The 15,276-nt window shown below is 46.6% G+C and overlaps 1 protein-coding gene across 5 annotated transcripts in view; it reads left to right on the top strand.

The window, feature by feature from the left end:
* PLEKHG1 (pleckstrin homology and RhoGEF domain containing G1) overlaps nt 1-15,276 on the top strand; it is a 276,017-nt gene that overhangs the window by 247,307 nt on the left and 13,434 nt on the right. The gene's annotated exons all lie outside the window — the stretch shown is intronic.

The raw sequence follows: 15,276 nt of genomic DNA, 5'->3' as shown, positions 1-15,276 counted from the left end.
AATTATTTCATGAAATAATTTTTTTAAAAAAGGGCTTCCCTATATTGTTGTGTCTGGCCAGGTACAAATAGGCAGCTGGTGGTTGGGGGCAGCCCGTTCCTGCCTGCTGTACCTGACTGGACACAAATATAGGGCGAAGCCCCACGTCAATTTTTTTAAAATTATTTCAGGAAATTCATGAAATAATGAAAAAAAAATTGATGTGGGGCTTCGCCCTATATTTGTGTCCAGTCAGGTACAGCAGGCAGGAACGGGCTGCTCCCAACCACCAGCTGCCTATTTGTACCTAGCCGGACACAACAATATAGGGAAGCCCTTTTTTTCTTAATTATTCCATGAATTTCATGAATTTAAAAAAAAAATACGTGGAGCTTCGCCCTATTTTTGTGTCCAGCCAGGTACAACTAGGCAGCTGGGGGCTGGAATCTGCAGCGCAGGGAGGCCCAAGCTTTCTGGGCCCCACCCGCTGCAAATTGCAGTCCGCAGCCGCCCCGGAAAATGGCGCGTTCATAGAAGCGCCATCTTCTGGCGCTGTACCCAACTCATCCAGGGCCCTGGTGCGGTGGCTCACTGGGTAATAAAGGGGTTAAGGCCAGCTTGGCATTATCAGCTGGCCCTAAGCCCGAAATTCATGGGGTCACGCCAATATTAGACATGACCACCATGAATTTCTAGTAAAGTATTTAAAAAAAACACAAACACCCAGAAAAAAGTCCTTTAATTGAAATAAACACACAATTCTTTATTGTTCTAAATTAAACCATACTTACCGCCACGCCCATTCCAGCTGAAGCCAATGATCTCCTGCAATAAAAGTAAAATAATAAAGCAACATCATCCTTACCTTTCCATGGCTCCCACGACAGTTTCAGCTCTGCTACATCGAGATGACAGGCTGGACCGCAGCAGAACCCTGCCATCCAGCCTGTCATCCCGCAGACACTGAGAAGCGCAGGCATGCTTGCGCTACTCAGTGTCTGGCTGTGACGGCATCCAGATGAGCCGAGGTCATGTCCAATGAACTCGGCTCACCTCATGCACGTCACTGACAGCGTGGGAAAATTCTCACGCTGAAGCGCTGAGTGCAGGAGAATTTTCCCACGCTGTCAGTGACGTACATGAGGTGAGCCGAGTTCATTGTCGGCTCATCTGGATGCCGTCACAGTCAGACACTGAGGAGCGCAAGCATGCCTGCGCTTCTCAGTGTGTGCGGCATGGCAAGCTGGATGGCAGCGTTCTGCTGCGGTCCAGCCTGTCATCTCGATGTAGCAGAGCTGTAGCTGTCCTGGGAACCATGGAAAGGTAAGGATGAGGTTGCTTTATTATTTTTCTTTTTTGCAGGAGATCGTTGGCTTCAGCTGGAATGGGCGTGATGGTAAGTATGGTTTAATTTAGAACAATAAAGAATTGTGTCTTTATTTCAATTAAAGGACTTTATTCTGGGTGTTTGTGGTTTTTTTTTAACTTTGACTATGGGGTTAGTAATGGGGGTGTCTTATAGACGCCTCTCCATTACTAACCTGGGCTTGATGTCAGCTGGCATTATAAGCTGACATCAACCCCAACCCTATTACCCCCTGCCACCGCACCAGGGCAGCGTGGAAGAGCGAGGCTAAGTGCCAGAATTGGCGCATCCTATGGATGCGCCATTTCTGGGGCGGCTGAGGGCTGGTGTTTCTAGCCTGGGAGGGGGCCAATATTCATGGCTCCCTTCCTGGGCTATTAATATCAGCCCCCAGCTGTCTGCCTAGCCTTTGCTAGCTATTAAATTAGGGGGGACCCCACGTCATTTTTTTGGGGGGGTCCTCCATTTTAATAGCTAGTAAAGGCTAGGTATTCAGCTGGGGGCTGATATTAGTAGCCTGGGAAGCTCCGTGGGTATTACCCCCTTCCCAGGCTTCAAACATCTGCCCCAGCTGTCTGCTTAACCTCCGCTAGAGACTAAAATTATGGGGAACCCCACGCCAATTTTTTTTAATAATAAATCCTTTATTTTAATACTAAATGACAAGTACAGTAACCAACACTGTCACTGTACTTATTATTAGTGTTGAGCCACCCCCGCAGTGTTCGAGTTCGGTTCGGTTCGTCGAACACCCGTGTGTTCGCCGAACTGTTCGTCGAACACCTTCGAACACCGTTAAAACCAATGGCAGGCAAACAAAAACACATAGAAACACATAGAAAACACCTTCAAAGGTGTCCAAAAGCTGACAAACTGCTCAGAAGACACAACTAACACATGGAAAAGTGACAAGTACATATAGTCATGCGAAAAGAAAAGAGGTGGAGGAGTAAAAGGAGGGGGAGACACAGATATAGGCATGTCATGCCCTTCTAAAATCCAAAAAGTGAGAAGCCGAGACGGCCAGTCCGCTCCTGCCCGTGCCACCTACGTGTCGCCGGGTTTGTGCCAGAGCCGCGGTGAACCCTGACGGCCAGCCCCCCTCTCCCAATACTGGTGCCTGTCCGCTGGTGGGTCGAGAGAGCCCCCCTGTGGTGGAGGCAGCTCTAAGCTTTTTAATTTAAATTGTCCCTCTAATTTGAATGAATACACTTTAAATCCATTTACAAGGATCTATTGGAGGGCAAGTCTCATGCCAGCAGCCGCGTAATTCCCGCTCCAGTAGCGTCCACTAAAGCTGCTGCAGTTAAAAAGCTTTTATAAGGATCGAGCTCGGCTGTCCACCGCAAGGCATCCTAGTGCCAGTCCCAGCCCCTATGCCTTGGGGTGCCTCCTGATGCTCTTCACTAAGTATCCCGTGGTCCCGAAGCATTTCCTTTGAAAAAATTAAGTGTCCAAACTACAGGTGGTGTAGCTTGCTTAACAGCCGGGATAATCCGCTGACTAGCAGACACTGCTACTAGGCACAAAGTATTTCCTGGGCTAGATGCAGTTAAAAATTTGTAAGTAGATACTCTCGTTGGATGCTGAGAAAGCATTCCATAGAGTCTCCTGGCACGCCATATATGATTCTCTTAAAAAGCTTGGGGTAGGGGTCTAGGGGACCCTTTTATAGCCAAAATCACGGCCCTGTATCACAATACGTCACCTAGGCTGAAGATAAATGGAACTGTAGCACCGAGGGCTCGGTTGCTACAGACGTATTGCACCTCACCCAGAGGTGTGATATCTCACTCTCAGATAAGGATGGAGTGTGGATCAGGACCCGACACCTGCATGCATTACACCACATTGCCATGGGGCAGGGCGACCAATATGCCCCTGAGATGGGCACGACAGTCCCTGTCACTGGCTGGAGTGGGGGGAGGGAACACTGAGGAAGGGGAACCCTGCAGTGCAGGAGCAGGGAGGAAGCAGTTCCTGGGTGCATTGAGAAGGGAGTATAAAAGGTGGGCACAATCTTAGTTCAGTGCAGAGAAGTCTGAGCAGAAGTGGCAGGGAGCAGGGGCTCTGCATGAGCTCTGCTCCGGAGGCGGGCCTAGTAACAGAGGCCCAGGCCTGCAAGAGGGAGAAGGAAGGAAGAGGAGCGGAGAAGGCTCCAGGAACGAGGAATGAAGGGATCCCAGGGGTGCGGACGGGCGTGGAGGGGTCAGGCCAAAGGGGGAGACCGGTCCCCGAACTAGTGGAGGCAGGAAACGACCCTCAGCTAGAAACCGGAGGCTCTGACATTTTATGTGGCGCAGCCCCTTGCTCCACCCGCTAGGAAGGCACCACATAGGGTCAGGGAAACTGGCGCCAAGTTTACCAAGAGGAGGCCCGAGGCAGCCGGACAGAAGTGTTGGTAAGAAAGGCCAGACAAAGGACACACAAAGGGGGTCCTGTGAAGCGCTCCAAAGTTATCTGGGAGTTGTCTGAGCCCCTCACCTGGTGAGCACAGTACGACGTGGGCAGCCGTTACCTGCAGACGTGGTCTGGATAATAAGAACTGTGAGTAAAGGCCCTGAACTGCATCACTGACTCCATGTCGTTACTGCTGCTGCCCTGCACCATCACCCCCATCCTCCGCATACACTGCCCTGAGGCTATACTCCTCCCGTGGGGAGTTATGCTACGCTCTGCTGCACCCACAACACCAGCCTTAGCGGTCTGCCCTGTAGCGGCGGTTCACTCTGACCGCAATCCACGGGTGGCGTAGTCGGACATTTAAACATCAAAACCACATAAATAGTTCCGCCACTGGTTTGACCGCCCTGAGCCACGGAACCGGATCGCCGCCACGAAGACTACAACCACCAGCATCCACCAAAAAGGGTCCGGCTCCGGGTGTCCCAAGGCCCAGGGGGTGCGTCAGAACATTTTCATCACCTTTCACAATCACCAATGGGACAAGGCAGGGATGTCCTCTGTCCCCTCTCTTATACATCCTAGTGACGGAGCACCTGCTCTCATCAATTCGCCATAACCCCAATATTAGGTGGATTGAGGTGGGAGGCACCGAGTACAAGTGCTCTCTATTTGCTGATGATGTCCTAGTATATATCACTCAATCACATATATCCATCCCTGCTGTTATGGCTGAAATAGATCACTTTGTTACATGGTAAAATTTTAAAATCAATGCAGCGAAGTCTGAGGCCCTCGATGTCTCCCTCCCTAAATCCATATAGGATTCCATCCAGTCCAACTTTCCCTTTGCCTGGCCCTCACAGGGTATCAAATACTTAGGAATTCCTATTCATAGAGACCTCTCCCATCTATGTTATCTTAATTTTGGGCCCTTTATTGAACAATTCCATACAGACCACGGTTGGCAAGTTAGAACTGTAAGATTCACTACGTGAACCACTGGTGTTTTGTGGAAAAGCACATGTACACCGCGTTCCAAATTATTATGCAAAAAGTGTTTAGGAGTGATAAGGGAAGAATTTGTTTGTTTGTCAGTTAAACTCATTGATGGTGATGTGTGTCAGGGCTCTTTATATCACTGTAAGCAATTGCAGACACCTGTGCTAATTAGTTTGGCAGGTGTGTCCAATGAAAGGCAAGACTACATAAGAAGGCTCTCTCACATTATTAAGCAGCCTACATTTTCTGCCAAAATGGGAAAGAAAAAGGATGTGTCGGCTGCTGAGAAGCAACAAATTGTGGAGTGTTTAGGTCAAGGCATGACTACAATCAACATTGTGCGATGATCAGGATGAAGTGTCTTGGCAATCAAGAAGTATGTAGCTGATTCACAGTACACACGTGTGCGTGCTGATAAGGGCAAATTGAGGACTCTTTCCTACAGGCAATTACGTCAGGTTGAAACAGCAGCAGCAAAAAAGCCTTGTCATAGCAGCAGACAAGTTTTTGAAGCTGCTTGTGCCTCCAACGTCCCCCGAACAACAAGATGCAGGGTCCTTCAGAGGTTTGCAGCTGTGCATATGCCATCCTGTCGACCTCCTCTATCCACTTCACACAAGCAGAAACGGCTCCAGTGGGCCAAACATTACATGAAGACTGATTTCAAAACTGTTTTGTTCACGGATGAGTGCCGTGCAGCGCTCGATGGTCCAGATGAATGGAGTGGAGGATGGCTGGTTGATGGACACCCCACGCAAACACGGCTACAGCGCCAACAAGGAGGAGGTGGAGTAATGTTTTGGGCTGGAATCATGGGGAGAGAGATTGTCGGCCCCTTTAGGATCCCTGAAGGCGCTAAAGATGAACTCCATAATGTATGTGGATTTTCTCAAACAGCACTTCCTGCCATGGTTCAAGAAGAAGAACCGTGTATTTCACAGCAAGATCATTTTTCTGCATGATAATGCACCATCTCATGCTGCACATAAAACATCTGCATCTCTGGCTGATATGGGCATAAAAGGGGACAAACTTATGGTGTGACCCCCATGCTCCCCTGACCTCTACCCCATTCAGAACCTTTGGAGCATCATTAAAAGGAGTGTCTATGATGGCGGGAGGCAGTTCACATCTAAGCAACAGCTCTGGGAGGGTATTCTGTCCTCATGCAAAACAATTGAAGCAGAAACCATCCAAAACCTGACAAATTCAATGGACGAGAGAGTTCAGAAGCTCCTTTCGAACAAGGGGTCCTATGTGAAAATGTAACATCACCTAGAATAAAGTTTTGAGTTGAAAACTGTTTGATTTCAGTTTCTAACAACCTGCTAATGCTTATAATTTCAAAAATGACCATTTTTTTGGTCTTTATTAAAATGAAAAGGTTGATCGAAAAGTTTGGGGGATCTAAGAGTGTGGCAACCCAGTAGTCATGATTACTTCGAATTCTGACAATATGAGGGTCATGCTGCAGGTAGTGCAGCAAGAAGGCACTTATGTGTCTTGCGCATCTCGGAGCCCCAAAATTATTTTCCGGGCTAGATGCAGCTAAAAATTATTTTTAATTTTAAATCTGGTGAAGCTTATTATAGATGGCCTAATAGGATCAGTGCTGCACACTGCTACAAAGCCCAAATTATTTTCCAGTCAAGATACAGATAAACATGATTAGTAATTTGAAAGCTTAAAACGGTTGGTAGGGTGATTTTAACCAATCATCAAGCTTTTACTCTCCCCAGGATGACACAGGGGTAGAAAAGTTGTTTCGGATCCATGATTTGTTCATCTTTATGAACGTGAGTCTGTCTACATTATCAGTGGAGAGCCGCATGCGCTTATCTGTCAGCACACCACCAGCAGCGCTGAACACACATTCAGACAGAACGCTGGCTGCGGGGCATGACAAGATCTCCAAGGCGTAAGTGGCTAGCTCCGGCCATTTATCCAGATTGGAAGCCCAAAAAGAGCAAGGGTCCAGTGACACAGTCGTGGCTTCAATGTTTACTTGGAGATACTCCTGTACCATCGTCTCTAGGCGTTGACTATGTGTCAGACTTCTTGTCTCCTGTGGCCTTGCAAAGGATGGGCTAAAAAAGTGGTGAAATGATTCCGCAAAATTGATGTTACCAGCAGATACTGTGGTTCTGTTACGGTTTGAGTGCTGAACACTTGACGGTCCCACGGTTGGCAAGTTGGAACTGTGAGATTCACTACGTGCACCACTGGTATTTTGTGGAAAAGCACATGTAAGATTCTGCAACAGTCTCTGCTGATACTCCTGCATGCGTGCATCCCTTTCTATGGCAGGAATAATTTCTGCAAATTTACTTTTGTACCGGGGATCTAACAGTGTGGCAACCCAGTAGTCAGGATTATTTCTAATTCTCACAATTCGAGGGTCATGTTGCAGGTAGTGCAGCAAGAAGGCACTCATGTGTGTTGCGCATCCAGGAGCACCAAGTCCCTGTTGTGTTGGTGGCGAGGTAGCAATCATGCTTCCTTCCTCTGTCCTCTCCCCCCAACCTCGCACAACAGAAATGTGATCAAGGTCTCCCTCATCTGATGAGTCTTCCATCAGTTCGTCCTCCACTTCTTCCTGGGCTCCTGCACCTTCCTCACTAGTTTGGCTGCTACCATGCGCCCTGGTAAAATCATCTCCCCCACCCTCACATGCCTGCCGCCTTGGTGCTGCCGACCGTCTGGACCTTGCAGATGTTAGCCCTTCCGCATACAACTCCTCCTCCTCTACTTCCTCCACCTCCTCTTGTGCCACCACCTGACTCCGAATTCTGTTTAACATGTGCTCCAGCATGTAAATCACCGGAATAGTCATGCTGATAATGGCATCGTCAGCACTAAACATCTTCGTCGCCATTTCAAAACTGTGCAGAAGGGTGCATAGGTCCCTGATCTGAGACCACTCCTCCAGCGTGATTTGCCCCACCTCTGAATCTCGTTGGCCCAGGCTATACGTCAGAACGTATTGCACCAGGGCTTGTCGGTGCTGCCACAGTCGCTGCAACATGTGCAGAGTTGAATTCCACCGGGTAGGCACATCGCATTTTAGCCGGTGAAGTGGCAGGCCCAACGACTTCTGTAGAGATGTAAGTCGCTGAGCTGCGGGATGCGAACGGCGGAAGTGAACACACAGCGACCGTGCCCTCTGCAGAAGGCCATCTAGTCCGGGATAGTGGGCTAAAAATTGCTGGACAACCAGGTTCAACACGTGAGCCATACAAGGCACGTGTGTGACATTGCCCCGGCGAAGGGCCGCACCCAGGTTTGCAGCATTGTCGCACACGGCCTTCCCTGGTTTCAGGTCCAGTGGAGACAACCATTCATGAAATTGGTTCTCCAGAGCTGACCACAACTCCTCAGCTGTGTGACTCACATTTCCCAGACATTTCAATGTAAAAACCGCCTGATGACGTTGAGCCCTACTGCCAGCATAGTAAGGAGGTGTGCAGGATCCCTTCTGCGCAGTTAGAAAGCTTGTGGCATGACCAGACAGGCTTTGGGTGCAGGTGGAAGACCGAGAGGAGGTTGAGGAGGCAGAAGCAGTGGAGGAAAAATTACATAAAGAGGATTGACGCACAACTCGTGGGGACGGCAAGACTTGGACAGCAGCCCCTTGTCCTGCTGTCACCATAGTTACCCAGTGCCCAGTCAGCGACATGTAACGCCCCTGTCCATGCCTACTCGTCCAAGTGTCTGTGGTGAAATGCACCCTGTCACACACAGAGTTTCTCAAAGAAGCGGTGATGTTGTGTGCGACATGCTGGTGGAGCGCAGGCACACCTTTCTTTGAGAAGTAGTGCCGACTGGGCATCTGGTACTGGGGCACTGCGACGGACATAAGGTCTCGAAAATCCTCTGTGTCCACCAGGCGGAAAGGCAGCATTTCTGTAGCCAAGAGCTTGCAGATGGTGAAATTCAACCTCTTAGCTTTCTCATGGCTAGGAGGAAATGGTCTTTTACTTGTCCACATCTGAGGGACCGAGGGCTGGCTATTGTGCTTAGACGGGGTTGATAAGGGTGTCCCCGGCAAACTGCCGGTCTGTGAGGAAGATGCAGGCGGACATGTTAGGTTGCCTTGATCCAAAGGTGGTGCTATCGATGTCGGACAGCGCTCAAGACCAGCTGGTGTTACCACCTCCAAAGAAAATGATGACCTGCCAATCACGCTGGCTGTTGCGGGTAAAGAGGTGGCAGGTCTGCGCCCCAAAACAGGTGTGACTGCTGTCCCCCCAGTCACAGAGGATGAAGAGGCCGCGGATGCACAAGATATGGCAGACGGTGGTTGGCCCGGCCGGCTAGACCGCATTGTAGCACACTGAGCTTCCCACTGCAACTTATGCTTCATGTCCATGTGCCGGTTCATGCATGAAGTACTCAAACTATGTATTTTTTGGCCTCTACTTAGCTTTTGCTGACAAATGTTACAGATAACACGAGTTGGGTCATCTTTATCGATCTGAAAAAATGCCCAGGCTATGCAAGGCTTAGCACCCATGCGACCTGAAGAGCCACCACGACTTGTGGTGAGAGGCAGAGTTGTGTTTGAGGATGCAGTTGTTGACGTGCTTCCAGTACTACGTCTCTGTCCAGGAAGGCGCAACCTGACCTCGTCGTCACTAGCATCTTCCTCCACCTCCTCTGCTGACCTCATCTCTTGGCTGACTGTGGGTTGACAGTAAGTGGGATCTCCGACCTCATCATCATCACCCTGTGCGTTATCACACCCGTCGTCCTCAGAGCCAACCTGTTCCTGCCCTGACAAAAAACTAAAGTTGTCGCTCCAATCAGGTATTTGAGTCTTATCATCGTCTTCCTCATTGTCTCCACCAACAGGAGTTACAGTTTGGGAATGAGGGTCTACATTATGGTCAGAACCTTCTGCGTCTGGTCCTGGATCCGACTCATAAAGATTCTGGGCATCAGTGCAGATCATTTCCTCGTCTGGATTCACAGAAGCGCTGGAGTCGACCTCTGATTCCCAGGCTATAGTATGAGTAAACAGCTCTGCAGACTCAACCATCTGTTCTACCTCATACTCAGACGGGCAGCTGGAGATTTGGGAGCTGTGAGGAAGCAAGTGCGATTTGGGTGACACCTTTGAGGACTGGAGTATTTGTGATGTTGAAGTTGATGTGGAGGAGAGCCCACTTAAAGGAGCACTTGATATCCGTTGAAGCACTTGCTGTTTTTGTGCCTCATCTGGAATTTGTAGCGATTGGCGTGGCCGTAAGAAAGGGATCTTATCACATTGTCCGCTAAAAGAAGTAGACATTTTTGTTTGGCTGGAAGATGGTCTTTCTTCTGCACCTACCCCACGGACACAACCTTTTTTCCCCTTCCCAACACGCCTATTCCCCTTTCCACCAGCAGCAGGCCTTTTTCCACTCATTTTGGTGGTTAACTAATTCACAACTCTGGAGTTGTTTGCACAAAAAAACAATGGATGGTAACCGAGCAGAGCTGAGTGGCCAAACTGTGGTATTAGGCCAAAACTATTGGCTGGGTTAGATGCAGAAAAAAATTATTTTTAATTTGCAACCTGATGGAGGTCAGTATAGATAGACTAATAGACCAAGTCCCACACACTGCTAGAAGCCCAAATATTTTTTCAGAGCTAGATGCAGAAAAAAATTATTTTTAATTTGCAACCTGATGGAGGTCAGTATAGATGGACTAATAGACCAAGTCCCACACACCGCTAGAAGCCCAAATATTTTTTCAGAGCTAGATGCAGAAAAAAATTATATTCAATTTGCAACCTGCTGGACGTCAGTATAGAAAGACTAATAGAACAAGTCCCACACACTGCTAGAAGCCCAAATATTTTTTCAGAGCTAGATGCAGAAATTTTTTTTATTCAATTTGCAACCTGATGGAGGTCAGTATAGATGGACTAATAGACCAAGTCCCACACACTGCTAGAAGCCCAAATATTTTTTCAGAGCTAGATGCAGAAAAAAATTATTTTTAATTTGCAACCTGATGGAGGTCAGTATAGATGGACTAATAGACCAAGTCCCACACACTGCTAGAAGCCCAAATATTTTTTCAGAGCTAGATGCAGAAAAAAATTATTTTTAATTTGCAACCTGATGGAGGTCAGTATAGATGGACTAATAGACCAAGTCCCACACACTGCTAGAAGCCCAAATATTTTTTCAGAGCTAGATGCAGAAAAAAATTATTTTTAATTTGCAACCTGATGGAGGTCAGTATAGATGGACTAATAGACCAAGTCCCACACACTGCTAGAAGCCCAAATATTTTTTCAGAGCTAGATGCAGAAAAAAATTATATTCAGTTTGCAACCTGATGGAGGTCAGTATAGATGGACTAATAGAATGATGCTATGCCCAAAAGATTTTACTTCACTAGGTGCAGTAAAAAAATTGGTATTCTATACACAGGTGGTATATCTTGCAACACAGATAGGCTACTCCACTGACTAACACACTCTGCAATAGGCCAAAAAGGATTAGCTTTGCTAGATTCAGCCAAATGCTGTGAAAAAAACTTGCACAGCACTGGCACAGACCTGCCTGGCAAAAACTGATAGGAACTGATGTAACCTAGTCCTGAAAAGGACTCCAATTACAATTAGTCTTTACTCCCACAATCTATCTATTTAAGAGCACAGACCTGCCTGATAAAAGTCGTAGGAAATGCTGTAACCTAGTCCTTAAAAGGACTGCAATCACAACTATTCCCTACTCCCAAGCTATCTGTAGATTTGTGCGAAAATTGGCTTGAAATTAACAAGGTATAGCGCACACAGCAACAGCGGTGCCGTCTAACACGCAGCTGCAGCAGTGAGAAAATGGTGGCGACGGGGAAAATGGCTTGGTCTTATAGGGCAAGGACATGTGACATACACTGCCAATCACACATGCCCTTGCTTGTGTGAAAAAAAGCACTTCGCTCCGTGTGTGCGCTGCTGATAGGCTGACAGATTGCACCTCCCCACTGCAAATGCGGGAAAGAGAAAAAAAAATGGAGATCTTCATTGTTCCTGCAGAGATCCATCCCCTGCCCCTCCCCCCGCCCCGCTATACACTCAAACTGCGTATTAACATTAATTTTCATCATTACTGAGAAAAAATCCAGTTATGATTTTGGTGCACGAACAGTTATCGAACATAACCTCGAACAGCCGAATTTTTCTCAAATTGTTCGTGTTCGCCGACCGGCTCGAACACCGCCCAAAACAGCTCGAATTTGAGATTGGCGAACAGTTCGAGTAGAACAACGCTCATCTCTACTTATTATATATGTGACTGACATGTTTCTATCTATCTAATCTATGTGTGAAGCTCTATTCTGTCTGTTATAAATTGTCGGGTACAGATGCTGAATTGCCGGCCGGCTTTTTTAAAGAGACGGTGCATGAAAACACTATTATTTTTTTTAATAAATCCTTTGCAGTAAATGACAAGTACAGTAAGCAACACTGTCACAGTACTTCATATATATGTGACTGACATATTTCTATCTATCTAATCTATGTGTGAAGCTCTATTCTGTCTGTTATAAATTGTCGGGTACCGCTGCTGAATTGCCGGCCGGCTTTTTTAAAGAGACGGTGCACGAAAACACTATTATATTTTTTAATAAATCCTTTACACTAAATGACAAGTACAGTAATCAACACTGTCACTGTACTTCGTATATATGTGGCTGACATGTTTCTATCTATCTAATCTATGTGTGATTCTCTATTCCTTCTATTCTAAATTGTCGGGTACAGATGCTGAATTGCCAGCCGGCTTTTTTAAAGAGACGGTGCATGAAAACACTATTATTTTTTTAAATAAATTCTTTGCAGTAAATGACAAGTACAGTAAGCAACACTGTCACAGTACTTCATATATATGTGACTGACATGTTTCTATCTATCTAATCTATGTGTGAAGCTCTATTCTGTCTGTTATAAATTGTCGGGTACAGATGCTGAATTGCCGGCCGGCTTTTTTAAAGAGACGGTGCACGAAAACACTATTATATTTTTTAATAAATCCTTTACACTAAATGACAAGTACAGTAAGCAACACTGTCACTGTACTTCATATATATGTGACTGACATGTTTCTATCTATCTAATCTATGTGTGATGCTCTATTCCTTCATGTCTAAGTTGTCGGGTACCGGTGTATGCCGCTGCTGAATTGCCGGCCGGCTTTTTTAAAGAAAGCGTCTTCTGAGCAGTTTGTCAGCTTTTGGACACCTTTGAAGGTGTTTTCTATGTGTTCCTATGTGTTTTTGTTTGCCTGCCATTGGTTTTAACGGTGTTCGACGGTGTTCTAAGGTGTTCGACGAACAGTTCAACGAACAGTTCCTCGAACATCCCGGTGTTCGACGAACCGAACCGAACCCGAACACTACGGGGGTGGCTCAACACTACATGGTATGACTGTCCAAAAGCAGCATATGTTCTTGTATACAGTAAGCAATAAACTGGTTAAACAAGACTCTAGATTTAGTTACGTCAAGCCAGTAAATCTGTTTATCAGAGTAAGGTATTATATGTAACTGTGTGTGGGGAATAGTACTGAGATCTACGAATTAATGCTATTTCACTATCTATTGAATAAAAATATGTACTAGGAGTGATTAACTTGTCATAAGGTACAGAATAAGAAAGGATAATGGTCATGATCTGCATGACATTTTTGCTACTGGAAATGGGAGGCTCGATTCACGGGACTGCAATCCATCAACCAGCTCGGGAGGCTTGGCTTCCATTATGCCCAGCATGGCTTTTGATTAGTTGGATTGGCGTGAGGTCATCTGTGCGTCACCAAATCGATTCCCTCATTTCTAATTGCCATCTATTTGGAGGAACTACAATACAGGTTTCCTTCACTGCAGGCTTAATGAGGTTGTCTGGGCATGTAATATAAATGATCTATCTTCAGGATCGGTCATCAAAATCAGATCAGATGACACCCGCCATCCCCAAGATCGGCTTTTATTGGCTCCACTGGTATTGAATAAAGCTGAGAAATATGGGTCTGTCCATTGTGTAATATCTGATGCTGAAAACAGCGAACATGCTCTTATTCATGTTAAAGGGATTTTCTCACAAATAAAAGTACATTTCAATTAATAAATCTTGGAATAAAAATAAGTTCCACAATTGGATGTGTTTAAAAACAAATGTTCCTGTGCTGAGATAATCTTATAAATGTGCCCCTGCTATGTACTGTGTAATGGTTGTGTCTGACTGTGCAGGAACATGATCTGATCATACCACAGCTCCTGGGCATGGGAGGAAGCAAATGAGTATACAGGCATTATAGCATGAGATCGCACCTTTTTTTTAATGCAGCAAAACATTTCACTGCCTGTTTTTAAGCAACGTTTTACCTGAAAGAAAGAATCCGCTGTGATCCCGTGCTGTGCTGTCTGTATACTCTTTTGCTTCCTCCCCTGCCCAGAAGCTGCGGTATGATCAGACCATGCTCATGTTCCTGCATGGTCAGACACGGCCATTACACAGTACACAGCAGGAGCTCATTTATAAGATTATCCCAGCACCGTTACATTTTTTAAACACATTCAATTGTGGAACTTATTATTATTAAAAGATCTACTGTATTTATTAAAACATTGATTAAAATTAACTTCCTTTGTGGGAAAACCCCTTTAAATAAGACCTGATCTGCAGTACCTGGAAGTGGCTGCTACACCTTAAATGGAGCTGTGCTTGTCTTCCTCTTTCAATGTGTACAGCTGATTGGTTGGACTCCAACACTTGGCACCCCTACCATTCTGATATTTGATGGCCTAACCCAAGGACAGTAAACCATTGTTTCACACCCAGATAAACAAATTCATGTTTAACATGTTTTTAGGCCTTCTTGATGAACCTTTTGATGAGTGAATTTGCAGTAATCTGCTATGATGGCTAATCTAATAAATGATTCTTTCATAAGTAAAGGTTCTGTTTTTTCTATACTGGAAATTAGGCAGCTAGGTGAGGAGGGATATCTTCTTCTAAGGTCAATATAGTAGTACTAGATGGTGGCCCGATTCTAACGCATCGGGTATTCTAGAATATGTATGTGGCCGACCGGGCGCAATCAGCAGAGCGGTGTTTAAATTTGGCGACAATATCGCTGATTGGTCACGGCCGGTTGTTGCGACTAATCAGCAGAGCGGTGTTAAAATTTGGTGCCAAAATTGCTGATTGGTCGCGACCCCCGTGCGCGACCAATCAGCAGAGCGTTGTTTCAATTTGGCACCAAAATCGCTGATTGGTCGCGGCCGGCCACCGTGTCCAATCAGCAGAGTGGGGTTTAAATTTGACGCCCATATCGCTGATTGGTCGCGGCCGGCGGCCGCAACCAATCAACGTCGTATTAGTGAGGACCGGGGAGCGGCGCTGCCTGTGCGGGTACTTCCGCTGCGAGCAGCTGGGAGATGAGCAGCTGCTCGCAGCAGAAGCATCCCGACCGGCGGCGCCGCTCCTCGGTCCTCCGTTCACACTTGCCGTCGGGAGATCAGAGCTT

This window comes from Phyllobates terribilis, unplaced genomic scaffold (genome assembly GCF_046119375.1).
Source record: "Phyllobates terribilis strain yellow unplaced genomic scaffold, ASM4611937v1 Scaffold_3__8_contigs__length_932513732, whole genome shotgun sequence".
Taxonomy (NCBI): Eukaryota; Metazoa; Chordata; class Amphibia; order Anura; family Dendrobatidae; genus Phyllobates; species Phyllobates terribilis.
Note: the sequence above shows the minus strand (reverse complement) of the source record. Positions and strands in the feature narration are given on the sequence as shown.